Raw genomic sequence first — 14519 nt, 5'->3', positions numbered from 1 at the left:
AACCTAGTGACAGAGGATGTGGAAAAAGCTAATGTACTCAATGCTTTTTTTGCCTCTGTCTTCACGAACAAGGTCAGCTCCCAGACTGCTGCGCTGGGCAACACAGCATGGGGAGTAGGTGGCCAGCCTTCTGTGGAGAAAGAAGTGGTTAGGGACTATTTAGAAAAGCTGGACGTGCACAAGTCCATGGGGCCGGATGCATTGCATCCAAGAGTGCTAAAGGAGTTGGCGGCTGTGATTGCAGAGCCATTGGCCATTATCTTTGAAAACTCATGGCGATCGGGGGAAGTCCCGGATGACTGGAAAAAGGCTAATGTAGTGCCCATCTTTAAAAAAGGGAAGAAGGAGGATCCTGGGAACTACAGGCCAGTCAGCCTCACCTCAGTCCCCGGAAAAATCATGGAGCAGGTCCTCAAGGAATAATCCTGAAGCACTTACACGAGAGAAAAGTGATCAGGAACAGTCAGCATGGATTCACCAAAGGAAGGTCATGCCTGACTAATCTAATCGCCTTCTATGATGAGATTACTGGTTCTGTGGATGAAGGGAAAGCAGTGGATGTATTGTTTCTTGACTTTAGCAAAGCTTTTGACACGGTCTCCCACAGTATTCTTGTCAGCAAGTTAAAGAAGTATGGGCTGGATGAATGCACTATAAGGTGGGTAGAAAGTTGGCTAGATTGTTGGGCTCAACGGGTAGTGATCAATGGCTCCATGTCTAGATGGCAGCCAGTATCAAGTGGAGTGCCCCAAGGGTCGGTCCTGGGGCCGGTTTTGTTCAATATCTTCATAAATGATCTGGAGGATGGTGTGGATTGCACTCTCAGCAAATTTGCGGATGATACTAAACTAGGAGGAGTGGTAGATACGCTGGAGGGCTGGGATAGGATACAGAGGGACCTAGACAAATTGGAGGATTGGGCCAAAAGAAATCTGATGAGGTTCAACAAGGATAAGTGCAGGGCCCTGCACTTAGAACGGAAGAATCCAATGCACCGCTACAGACTAGGGACCCAATGGCTAGGCAGCAGTTCTGCGGAAAAGGACCTAGGGGTGACAGTGGACGAGAAGCTGGATATGAGTCAACAGTGTGCCCTTGTTGCCAAGAAGGCCAATGGCATTTTGGGATGTATAAGTAGGGGCATAGCGAGCAGATCGAGGGACGTGATCGTTCCCCTCTATTCGACATTGGTGAGGCCTCATCTGGAGTACTGTGTCCAGTTTTGGGCCCCACACTAGAAGAAGGATGTGGAAAAATTGGAGAGAGTCCAGCGAAGGACAACAAAAATGATTAGGGGTCTGGAACACATGACTTATGAGGAGAGGCTGAGGGAACTGGGATTGTTTAGTCTGCAGAAGGGAAGAATGAGGGGGGATTTGATAGCTGCTTTCAACTACCTGAGAGGTGATTCCAAAGAGGATGGTTCTAGACTATTCTCAGTGGTAGAAGATGAGAGGATAAGGAGTAATGGTCTCAAGTTGCAGTGGGGGAGGTTTAGGTTGGATATTAGGAAAAACTTTTTCACTAGGAGGGTGGTGAAACACTGGAATGCGTTACCTAGGGAGGTGGTAGAATCTCCTTCCTTAGAAGTTTTTAAGATCAGGTTTGACAAAGCCCTGGCTGGGATGATTTAATTGGGGATTGGTCCTGCTTTGAGCAGGGTGTTGGACTAGATGACCTCCTGAGGTCCCTTCCAACCCTGATATTCTATGATTCTATGATTAAACCATTCTCCCCGACAGCCAGGAACTGTTTATCACCTTGGCGTCAGCATGATGACAGGAGGCAGAATGCAATGCTGAGGCTACTGGAGGATCAAACTGATATGCTCCGGTGTATGGTTGACGTGCAGGAAAGGGAGCAGGAGCACAGACCGCCGCTGCAGCCCCTGTGTAACCAACCACCTTCCTCCCCAAGTTCCATAGCCTCCTCACCCAGATGCCCAAGAACGCGGTGGGAGGGCCTCCAGGCACCCAACCACTCCACCCAAGAGGACTGCCCAAGCAACAGAAAGCTGGCATTCAATAAGTTTTGAAGTGCTGTGTGGCTTTGTCCTTCCATCCTCTCCTCCTCCCCCACCCCACCTGGTGCTTCCCTCCTCCCTCACCCCTCTCGGGCTATCTTGGCAGTTATCCCCCCATTTGTGTGATGAATTAATAAAGAATGCATGAATGTGAAACAACAATGACTTTATTGCCTCTGCAAATGGAGATCAAAGGGGGGAGGGGAGGGTGGTTGGCTTAGAGGGAAGTAGAGTGAACCAAGGGGCGGGTTTTCATCAAGAAACAAACAGAATTTTCACACCGTAGCCTGGCCAGTCATGAAACTGGTTTTCAAAGCTTCTCTGATGTGCACCGTGCCCTGCAGTGCTCTTCTAACCGCCCTGGTGTCTGGCTGCGCATAATCAGAGGCCAGACGATTTGCCTCAACCTCCCACCCCGCCATAAACGTCTTCCCCCTTACTCTCAGAGATATTATGGAGCACACAGCAAGCAGTAATAACAGTGGGAATATTGGTTTTGCTGAGGTCTAAGCGAGTCAGTAAACTGCGCCAGCACACTTTTAAACATCCAAATGCACATTCTACCACCATTCTGCACTTGCTCAGTCTATAGTTGAACAGCTCCTGACTACTGTCCAGGGTGCCTGTGTATGGCTTCATGAGACATTAAGGCGTAGGCTGGGTCCCCAAGGATAACTATAGGCATTTCAACATCCCCAATGGTTATTTTCTGGTCTGGAAAGTAAGCCCCTTGCTGCAGCTGTTGAAACAGACCAGAGTTCCTGAAGATGCGAGCGCCATGTAGCTTTCCCGGCCATCCCCACGTTGATGTTGGTGAAATGTCCCTTGTGATCCATCAGTGCATTGCAGCACCTTGCGGTTTATGTACTCACTGCCTTGGTGCTCCGGTGCCAAGATAGGGATATGGGTTCCGTCTATCGCCCCACCACAGTTAGGGAATCCCATTGCAGCAAAGCCATCTACTATGACCTGCACATTTCCCAGAGTCACTATCCTGGATATCAGCAGCTCCATGATAGCGTTGGCTACTTGCATCACAGCAGCCCCCACAGTAGATTTGCCCACTCCAAATTGATGCCTGACTGACCAGTAGCTATCTGGCATTGCAAGCTTCCACAGGGCTATTGCCACTCGCTTCTCAACTGTGTGGGCTGCTCTCATATTGGTATTCTTGCACTTCAGGGCAGGGGAAAGCAAGTCACAAAGTTCCATGAAAGTGCCCTTACGCATACGAAAGTTTCGCAGCCACTGGGAATCATCCCAGACCTGCAACACTATGTGGTCTCAGTAGTCTGTTTCCCCGTGCCCCGAATCGGCGTTCCACGACATGAGCCTGCCCCATTCCCACCAGGATGGCCAAATTACTGGGGCCCGTACTTTGAGAGAAGTCTGTGTCCATGTCCTCATCACTCTCCTCACTGCGCTGCTGTCGCCTACTCGCCTGCTTTGCAGGTTCTGGTTCTGCACATACTGCATGATAATGCGTGTGGTGTTTAGAGCGGTCACAACTGCCACGATGATCTGAGTGGGCTCCATGCTTGCCGTGGTATGGCATGAGCAGGAGAGCAGAGTGGCAGCAGAAGCGGCGAGTTGATGACGATGCTGACAGCAATATGGCACCCGCACGGAAAAAAGCGCAAAACGATTGTCAGCCATTGCTTTCACAGAGGGAGGGAGGGGTAGGCAGGTAGCAGACAGAGCTGCTGGCTGGGAGAGCAGCCTGAGGCAGAATGGCCCCCCCAAAGACTGGGCTCACAACCCTGGGTTTAGCAGGCCAATGCTTAAACCACTGAGCTATCCCTCTGCCAATATTCCAGGCAGGACTGAATCTCCATTAGACAAAACTTTAAGAAGAGAATGACCTGAGTCATTCCCATTTATGTGCAGGCGCCCCTGACAGACTTTACCGAGGTTCGCCAGGAGCAACCATGTCCACCCAGGCGCCCCGACTGACCTGACCAAGGCCGGCCAAGAGCACCCAGGAGATGACGAGGATGGCTACTAGTCGTGCTGCACTATCTGCTGCCACAAGGCAATGAGCTGCTGCTGTGTAGCAATGCAGTCCCACGTCTGCCAGCACCCAGGAGACATACAGTGACGGTGAACTCAGCGGGCTCCATGCTTGCCGTGGTGTGGCGTCTGCAATGTAACCCATGAAAAAAAGGCGTGAAAGATTGTCTGCCATTGCTTTCATGGAGGGAAGGAGGGAATGGGGGCCTGATGACATGTACCCAGAACCACCCGCGACAATGTTTTTTGCCCCATCAGGCATTGGGATCTCAACCCAGAATTCCAATGGGTGGCAGCCTGCGGGAACTGTGGGATAGCTACCCACAGTGCAATGCTCCAGAAGTCGACACTAGCCTCGGTACTGTGGACGCACTCTGCTGACTTAATGGTCTGAATGGTTTTAAGTGGGGACACACACAACTGACTGTATAAAATCGCTTTCTAAAAATTCGACTTCTATAAATTCAACCTAATTTCGTAGTGTAGACATACCCTTACAGATGTTGTGTAAGGAGTTATGTATATACACTGAAAATTAAATTATTAAAGTCTGTGTCTAGGGACTGGTCAACACCAAAGGTGAAAAACAGGGTTTCAGTCAGACAAGAAATGTTTATCTAGCTGGCTATTTACATGCACATTTAGTATTGTATCGTTCACACTGGATCTCCTTTTACCAGTCTGAACTGAATGCTAATGAAGGACTGTGAAAACTTCAAAGAGAGAAAAGTAATAGAAGGAGGTAAGCAGTGAAGTCAATAGGGAAACTGAGGCAGAGAAGTTGAGAACCCTGATTGTTCAGTGTATGCCAAGAACCCTCAAGACTCCAATTGATTTCAATAGCAACAGCCGTTATGAGAAGTCAGGCACTAGGTATATGCAGTTGGACTCCCAAACAAAAGAGACACTCAAAATTAAAAGGCAACTTGAAGAATGGGCATAATTAGCTTTCTCAGTGCCAGGGCTGAGATCAAAAGTCAATCTGTGGCTCAGACCACTAGATCATGCCTCTCTCCAGTTGAGATCTTGAGTGCCAATGATGATTCAAAACTAGATTTTATCATAAGAAAAATAGTGCTGGTAAGAGGAGTGGTTACAAATCCTAATACAAAGTGAACTGGTTTTGTGAGGGGTTGTCTTGTTCTTGGTTTAGGGAGTTCAGGAAGTGATAGAAACTCAAAGTGCTTGTGTTTCAGACTGCTGTGAATGCCCGTGCAAGAGGGACTAAAAATGAAGCCAGTGATCCATATAGTTCCATTTCTCAAGCTGAGTGAAGCACAGAAAGGAAACAAAGCAGTGAAAAAAAAAGCAAATTTTTTTATTTTACAGTTTTCAGCTCCGGAGTAACCGATAACGTAAACAAGGTTTCCTTTCTATCTTAAGTGTCCCTTTAAGGGCTCTTAAGGATCTCTGGCTCTCGGGTTTATATTGTGTATTTAAATCACTGAACACTGCTCCCTTACTTGCTGGTGGTTGTAATAGGCACACATCTATTACACTAGCTTTGCTAGGGCTTATATGGACTAGTCACCCCTTGTATCACACCACTTCCTTCCTGTGCCTCCCCCAGGGGCTAACTTCAGAGATGATGCGAGGCAGCTTAACTTCCAGTCCTTTATACCAACTCCATAAACCTGTTGTATCCATTTATGAGTGTCACAGAGATCAGTAAGCCCTCATGAGCTGCTAATAGCTGACACCTCTGAGTTAAGTGAAATGCCATAAAGTATTTTATAAGCATTATATTAAGCCTCATAACTGGATTCCCCCGGACCCCACTGGCCCATCCCTGAGTCAGGTTTCCAACTTTTAAGTGAACAAAAATGCTTAAGGAGCAAGGGGAAAAAAATGCTCCTTCTGTATCATGAAATGCTGTTAGAGGGACACCAACTCCCTGGTATGTGGAAAACCTGCAGTGAGAAGTCAGCCAGAGAAGCCCCCTGGTAGGTGCAGAAGCAGCCAAAGCAGAAACTGCAGCACTGGAGAAGAATAGGGTTGCCAATTGTATAATCACACAAACCCAAACACCCTTGCCTTCCCCACTACTGCACCCTTTCCCCGAGGCCCTGCCCTTCTCTGAGGCCCCGCCCTCACTCACTCCCCCCTGCCTCCGTTGCTTGCTCTCCCCCACCCTCACTCACTTTCACCAGGCTGGAGCAGGGGGTTGGGGTGCAGGACGGGGTTTGGGCTGTGGGCTCCGGGAGGCAGTTTGGGTGTTGGAGGGGGCTCAGGGCTGGGACAGTGGGTTGGGGTGCGTGCAGGAGCAGGCTCCGGCCAGGTGGCGCTTATGTCGGACAGCTCCTGGGAAGCAGCCAGCCTGTCCAGCCCCTAGGCTCAGGGGTGGCCAGGTGGTGCTGCACACTGCCCCTGCAGAGTCAGCACTTGGGGTGGGGGCAGCACGCAGAGATCCCCTGTACACCCCTGTGCTTAGGAGCTGGACATACCGGTTACTTCCAGGAGCCTTGTGGAGTCAGGGCAGGTAGGGAGCCTGCCTTAGCCCCGCTGCGCCACAAGACTTTTAGCACCTAAAATCTCCCAGATTGGCTTCAGTAGCCTCTGGCAGATCGAACCCAATTCCAGGAGATTCCTGGCCAAAGCGGGAGGGTTGGCAACCCTAGCAAAGAAGACTACATTAAACTTGAATTAGATACTTTTTGTTCACACTACCAGTGTCCACACAGCGCAGTTAGATTGCCACGGCCCTGTAGCACTGGGTGGATAAACCCTTATTTTAACTGCATTAATCCCTTGTGTGGATACTCTCATTCAGAATAAAAGTGGCCTTAACTAGATTTAGCTTAATTCAAGGCCACTTTAATTCTGAACGAGAGCGTCCACTCTGAAACCAGTGTCCACACAGTAGTTTAATGCAGTTAAACTAATCCACTTTTAATCTACGCCTTTAGTTAATTTGGATTAACTTTCCTGAGTGCCCCTGTGTAGACAAACTCTGAGTTAGGAGTGCAGGGATGAGTGACAGCAGCAGCTACGTCACAAAAGTTGATAGCTTAACCATGTTCTGTGCAAATCAGTCTGGTCTTGTTTATTTTTATTACCTTTTAATTAAATAGCTGTTTCTGACACTCCTGTGCAGCTCAAGTACAAAAACAGGTGTGTCTTCTTTAAAAATACTGAGTTTTATCAGCCTGTGACCAAGTACACAGGCCTCTCTGGCACCAACGGGGAACCATACTAGACTGAAATCACTCTGCCTTGCTTTCTGCACCAGCGCAAGCCACCCCAGGGTCTGTTTATGGCATTTCTTCCTGTTTTAGAGAGCACAGTGGCAGTTTCCCACCTAGTGAGTGTTCCCGTGGGATGCAGAAGGATTTGTTTTCAAACTTACTCTGATCTCCAACAAAAGGCCAATTCTCATGCAGGTTTTTAGGGTTGCCAACATTGTATTTCAACAATAAAGGACTGTTTTCTTTGCACCCCACCCCACCTCTCCTCCCGACATTATCATTAATAAACAGTATTCACCTACATTCGCCAGGGGTATTTTTTGCTGCTTTTTGCAGCACTAAGCAATTCCCAATCTTGATGTACAGAGATGAAAAATAAGGGACTGTTGGCAACCCTGTGTGGCACCCTCACCTGCCACTGAAGTCAGCAATTATCCAGGGCACTCAGTACCTCTCTCAATCAGGGCCCAGCTCTGTAGGCCTTTGGGAGGCCAGCTTCTCCCTCACCAGCTAGTCTGGGCTGAGGGGAAGTATTTATGCCTTGGGCCCGATCCAGTCATCAGAACAAAGGATCATGTTAACCTCCATGAGACACTGGCTCTGTCTTGAAAAGTGCTTCCAATCTAAAAGCCAGAGGAGTGAGATTTAGGAGAAAATAATTTGACCTGTTTATATTGCTTGATTTAGACCATGGATATTTTTAAGCCATGAGAGAAAATATAAACAGAGATTCTGAACTGTGCTACGTTTTATCAATCGTCAGAATTTATGAATTAAGTCTGAAACCCTGGGTATTCTCGCTTCAACTTTATACACCTGGAAAGTGTGCATAGCCTCTTCAATGACCTCCAGGCATGCCTTTTAGCCTAGTGGTCCCCAAACTTTTCAGAGTCGTGCCCCCCCTTGCCCCTGTCTGTGCCCCCCACTCCACCCGCAGCAGGGGCTGGGAGCAGGGTCACAGCTCCGGGGGTTGGAGGGGGGAAGGGAGGGCGGATGGGGTTAAGGAGGCTGAGGCTGGGGCCGGAGCCGCAGCTGGGGGCGGGTCTGGGGCCATGTACGGAACCATGGCCAGGGCTGAGGCGGAGGCTGGGGCCAGGACCAGGGCGGCTGGGGCCGGGAGCAGAACCGTAGCTGGGGGCAGGACTGGGACCAGGCGTGGAGCTGCAGCCGGAAGCCAAGTCGGGAGCAGAAGCTACGGCCAGCCCATGGTCAGGGGCCAAAACTAGGGGCCAGGTTGGGGCTGAAGTTGGGAGCTGAGCTGCAGCTGGGAGCTGGGGCTCTGGCCGTGGCAGAGCTGGTGGCAGAGTGGGGCTGGGTGATGCTCCTGCCCTGCCCCCGTGGGGGCTGGCCCGTGCTCCGCCACACTCCCCCGAATGTTCCACTGTGCCCCCCGGGGCATGTCCTACAGTTTGGGGACATCTGTTTTAGCCCTTTAAAGAGAGATTAATCTTTTCTGATACCAAGCACATTTCAGTATTGAAAGTTTCAATAGTAGCCACAACACCTGGGCAATAACCACTCGTACACATCCCCCGCTAAGCACCACGAGCAATCTGCAGATTGTACAGGTACAAGGCAGATGAAGACAGGCACAATGGGGCCTGGACTGTAAGCAGAGTCCCAGCTTCTGGAGTTGTGCAAATGTATTAGAATCCAAGTTTACATTTTAACAAGGAAAATGCTTGAACAAATGAAGCAAAACAGAGGCACCCCAGCTTCTGGGGTCAGCATGGGGGGCCACCTAAAGCCAGAGGGAAGAAGGGTCTCTGCTGCCCCTTGCTGCTGCTCTTTAGGTAGAAATAGTATGAGTCTATGCACCAAGTCCTGGGAGAGTCTGTGATACCCAATAATTAAGGCTCTGTGTCTGTCACGGAGGTCACGGAAGTCACAGATCGTGAGACTTTCCATGACCTCCATGACTTCTGCAGCACCAGTCTGGCTGACCCCAGGACCACGCAAGCATAGAGTTGCCACGGGTCAGTTTTTCGACCAGAACACCAGGTCAAAAAGGGGCCATGGTGGCTCCGGTCAGCACAGCTGACTGGGCCATCAAAAGGCCGGTCAGTGGCACAGCAGGGCTAAGGGAGGCTCCCTAGCTGCCCTGGCTCCACGCAGCCCCCAGAAGCTGCCGGCATGCCACCCCAAGCACCAGCTCCGCAGCTCTGATTGGCCGAGAACCACGGTCAGTGGCAGCTGCGGGGGTGGTGCCTGCAGCTGGGGGCAGTGCGCAGAACCACCTGGCCGGGCTTCCACCTAGGGGCCACAAGCACATGCCGGCCACTTCCTGGACGCCTGAGGTAAACACCACCCGTACTTCCCCTGCCCCGCAGCCCCCTCCCTCAACCCTGAGTACCCCCTCCCGCACCTAAACTCCCTTCTGGAGCCCACAACCCCTCTTGCACCTCAACCTCCTGCCTCAGTCCTGAGCCCCATCCCACATTCCAAACCCCTCGACCCCAGCCCAGAGCTCCAGCCACGGCTCACGCCCAGCCCCATTTCGCACCCCAGCCCAACCGACCCAGCCCTTAGAGCCAATCCTTATCCCGAAGTTACGGATCTGGCTTACCAACTTCCCTTGCCTACACTGTTCTAACATGCCAGAGGCTGTTCACCTTGGAGACCTGCTGCGGATATGGGTACGGCCCAACGTGAGATTTACACCATCTCCCCCGGATTTTCAAGGGCCAGCGAGAGCTCACCGGATGCCACCGGAACTGCGACACTTTCCCCCAGGCCCCTCAGCCCCACCCCCAGCCCTGAGCCCCCTCCCACACCCCAAACACCTCATCTCTGGCCCCACACCAGAGCCCACATGCCCAGCCGGAGCCCTCCCCGCTCCGCCCCCCAACCCTCTGCCCCAGCCCAGTAAAAATGAGCGAGGGTGGGGGGAAAGCAAATGACGGAGGGAGACGGTATGGAACGGAGTGAGTGGGGGATGGGGCCTCAGGGAAAGGGGTTTGGTTTTCTGCAATCAGAAAGTTGGCAACCCTACCAAAGCGGCTGACCCTGGGCCAGCCGCACTGGCCACTCCTGGAGTGGCCCTCGGGCCAGCCGCATCAGCCCCTACTTAGGTGCCCCCTGGCAGCTGGCCCTGGGGACTGCCCGAGGACTTGTCCCAGAGGCGGCTGGAGCAGTGGCCAGTGGCCAGCCCTGGGCCCCATCACCAGAGCAGCAGCATCCTGGGGTGCTCCTATTGTTGCCAACTTTCTAATTGCACAAAACCGAACACCCTTGCCCCCCCCCCCCGCTCCATTCCCGAGGCCCCTGCCCCTTCTCCAAATCCCCACCCCCCTTTCCTCTATCGCTCGCAACCAGAGCCCCTGAATCAAACAGCACTGGACGGGGAGCATTCATTGCGACCTTCACCCGAGGGAGGAGGCGACCAAGGCGGGGCATTAGGTGGGTACAGCGGAATTCAGGCAGGCCTCCAAGAGAGTTCCGTCTGGGAGAGGTGTCAAGTGAGTGCATCTCCCATTAGCCTGGCCCTGCCTCTGCCCACGCGCAGGCCAGCCCCGACCTCCCTATGAGAGTGGGGGGTATAGGTGCTTTACCCCATTGAGCCCCTGACCCAGGTTCATCTAATGCCTCTAGGAATGTTGGCTTTTGCTGGAAGTACTCGCCAGTAAATCAAGCCTTAACCTTGTAACACTAGGCAGGCTCTGCTGTAGTTATAACTAACTAATGCACGGAAGACTGGCCAAAGTCCACAGGCCTTAAACCACAACCACACAAACAATTTTGTTTTCTTTTTTTAAAACTATCCCTTGTTAACCCCATGCTTGTAATGGGGAGAAATTTACAACCCCTTGTGGTATTAAAGCTCTCACAGAATCTCCCCCTACGCTGGTCCTTTGTTGCCAGCATTGCCATGGAGTTCTTGCTGCTCTGTTCCATGTTGCCTCAGATTTAATTTTTCAGCTCCACACACTCTAAAGTTGGCTCATTGGTCTGCGATCAGGTCCACCCACACACACGCAGAAATGTCAGACTCAGAAGAGATTCCATTCCTCCCATGACAGCCCTGAGAGGAAACAAAGCCTTCATGTACGTTCCTATCAGAGGAGAGGACACAGTGGAAATATTAACTCAGGTTAATTTCTCAGGTTTCCTCAGTTTTAGACAAATCTTTTTCACATGTGTTTCCGTCTGCATTTCATCTTCAGTGAGTAAATTCATCACCACAACAGCCTGATAGCTACCCACAAAGCACTGAGTCTACCCACGTGTTATGGGACAAAGCTATCCTGGGTTTAACACAACTGACTTCAGGAGAGTTACATGATGGGGGAATTTGGCCCTACCTGTAGGGCCTGGGGAGGGCTGCTCCTTTGTTCACGGGTCTCCTCTTTTAGCACTTAGTCACTGTTGCTTTCCTGGAACACAAACTAAAATGCTTTGAACAACAAGTACATGAGTGTTCAGCAAAAAACAAGTTTCAGAGTGGTAGCCCTGTTAGTCTGTATCCGCAAAAACAACAAGTCCTTGTGGCACCTTAGAGACTAACAAATTTATTTGGGCATAAGCTTTTGTGGGCTAAAACAAAGGATTCATCCTTCAGGCTGAAAATACTCCTAATTGCTCATACTATTGGGGAGTTGGAAACTTTGTTGCTTCTTTTAGCCAAATGCATTGCATGCAGCATGGGTGCTTTGCATTCTTCCATTGCCCCTGCACAAGCAAGCCTCCCTGTGTGCTATCCTCCTATCCCCCTCTACTGCAGGGGCTCTATGTGTTCCCGATTTCCCCACCCTTCTCATGCCAGTGTCCACCATTCCCCTCTCCACCATATGCTAGCAGCTGTGTTGCCCCCCATTCACCCCTTCAACCATACCATTGTTCCCCATTCTCCCCACATACCAGGCACTCTGTGTGCCCCTATGTCCCTCTTCCCCCATGCCAGGGTCCCTTATTCTCCCCCTGGCCAGGAGTTCTGTGTGCCCGCTCATTCCACCTCTTCACCATGCCAGCTCTGTGTGCCCCACATTTCTCCCTCTGCCACATGCCAGGGGCTTAATGTGCCCCACATTTCCCCTAGGTAATGGGTATGGTGTGCCCACAATTTCCCCTTCCCCCACACTTTCCCTTCACATGCAAGAGGCTTTCTGCCCCCCCTTCACTCCACCACCCCCCCACATTCTCATTTCTTTTGTATCTGTCTGGGAGTCCATAGGGAGGATGAGCAGAACTAAAATGGGGACTATGGTTATGCTGAAATGGATTAATGTCTGCCATCAACTGGTTCTTTGGTCTACAGTCAATCACAATTGATAACTCTGCTAACCAGATGCCAGGGGCTCTGTGTGTCCCCCATTTCCATGTTTTGATTTTTCTCATTGTCACCAAAAACCAACATGGTTCTGGTCAAGGATGCCTAGAACAGTTCCCTAAAATTTTGGAATTCATAGGATGGTGCATTCAAAGTTATCACATTACAGACAGAGAAATGCCACCGAGTTAAGTGACAAGGTGGGTGAGGGGAGGTAATATCTTTTATTGGACCAACTTCCGTTGGTGAGAAAGACAAGCTTTCAAGCCCAAGAGAGCTCTAGAGGATATTAGCTCACCCACTTCGTCTACTATCTCATTAATCTCTTTAAAAGTCAAGAGCCTGAAAAACCAAAAAACACTCAAGTTTCAAAACCCATTTAAGATTGCTAACTGACGATACACTTATCTATCAAAACAAAAATACTTTAAAGGAAAGTAACACATCTTACTATCCACCTAGACATTGTTCCAGTAATTTATAATGATGGATATAACAGCAATTTTAAATACTTGACCAAACAATTCTAATGTCATTTGATACAAAATTTCCCCATGTAACACTACCTTTTGAAAGAAAATATTTAGATACGGAAATAAGGTGGATCAAAATACTTGGAAGATCATTTATAGGGTTAGTATTGTGACAAAATATGCAATTATTACTGAGTGAAAGAAACTCAGTTTTCTTACGAACAAGTCGTAAAAACCATTTTTCCCCAGTCTGGACAAAAGTTACATAATGAAATCGATGTCAATGAAGAACAAGTTGACATGCCTTCACATTCCCAATATTTTCAATGCACTTGGAAGCACAAGAAGCAAGTGATGCAGTCTGCCCTACTGCAATTTATGCACCAGACCTACTGTAATTCTGAGATGTTCAATTGTGTGAACTTTTTGATTTTATGAACTGCTCAAGCCACAGTTAGGTCACTGGGGTTGTACTGTACAATGTTGACATGTTAGTCTTATGCTCATAGAATCATAGAAGATTAGGGTTGGAAGAGACCTCGGGAGGTCATCTAGTCCAATCCCCTGCTCAAAGCAGGACCAACCCCAACTAAATCATCCCAGCCAGGGCTTTGTCAAGCTGGGCCTCAAAAACCTCTAAGGAAGGAGATTCCACCACCTCCCTAGGTAACCCATTCCAGTGCTTCATCACACTCCTTGTGAAATAGTATTTCCTAATATCCAACCTAGACCTCCCACACTGCAAGGCTGCTATCAAATCCCCCCTCACTCTTTTCTTAATTATGTTCTTAAGACATCATATAAATGGTTAATCAATGCACATTATCATTTAGCAATTTTAAATGGCTTTTGCAAATACTCTAGGAATACAGCAAACAGTACAGTTAAGCTAAAACAGGGTGCAGTAAGCATCCTTATTTAAATGCCACTCACTGCATACAAGTATAAAATCCACTCAGCCATTTTCCCTGCTGTTTGAACAAAGCTCACAAGTGAGGAAGACAGAGCTATGTAGCTTTTTCTTCTTTATGGTAAATCTTTGGTTCCGGTTACCTTCTTTGGGCAATGAAAAAGCAGCAAGATCCACGTTCCACTAGGTTGGATACAACAGCAAGAGCCCGGCACTGCTTACTTTTGGTTTCACACCGACAAAGAACTCTGCTTCTTGTATGACTCACAACATACCCGGCTTCACCTTCCACCAGCTGATAAGCATAGAGGAGCACCACAGTCTCACTCCCCGTTTGTAATCACTGAAAAGCAGGCGGCAAGTGATGACTTTCCAGGCTGCTCAGTGTCTCTGTCAGCTCCTCCTTGTGGGCAAAACTATTAGCTCTGCTCTCTGCACATCCCCTCCACCAAAACTGCACTCAGTTTAGAAGCGGAGACTGATAAGAGATTACTCAACATTATTTGTTTTGGCTTAACTATATTGGTTGAGAAACAGGAGTTTATCCTGTAATAGCTACAGTTCAGGAAATAAGCTATATGGATATAAGCCCCTTTCTGGTCCTATAACTGTGTCCACAACAGGGGCTTGTGTTGCTCTAACTGTACCTGTG

The 14519-nt window shown here is 49.6% G+C and overlaps 1 protein-coding gene across 4 annotated transcripts in view; it reads right to left on the bottom strand.

Moving 5' to 3' along the window:
* Positions 1–14213, bottom strand: part of LOC144272659 (dipeptidase 2-like) — a 35842-nt gene extending 21629 nt beyond the window's left edge. For 2 of the 4 annotated variants that reach the window (XM_077830883.1, XM_077830884.1), the window contains exon 1: positions 14011–14213. The gene's annotated coding sequence lies outside the window, so the exon portion shown is untranslated. Of the gene's footprint in view, positions 1–3977; positions 4163–14010 lie in introns of all 4 variants that reach the window. The other 2 variants (XM_077830886.1, XM_077830887.1) reach the window with 2 other exon arrangements.
* Between the last annotated feature and the right edge of the window lie 306 nt (positions 14214–14519).

Source organism: Eretmochelys imbricata, chromosome 12 (genome assembly GCF_965152235.1).
Source record: "Eretmochelys imbricata isolate rEreImb1 chromosome 12, rEreImb1.hap1, whole genome shotgun sequence".
Classification (NCBI taxonomy): Eukaryota; Metazoa; Chordata; order Testudines; family Cheloniidae; genus Eretmochelys; species Eretmochelys imbricata.
Note: the sequence above shows the minus strand (reverse complement) of the source record. Positions and strands in the feature narration are given on the sequence as shown.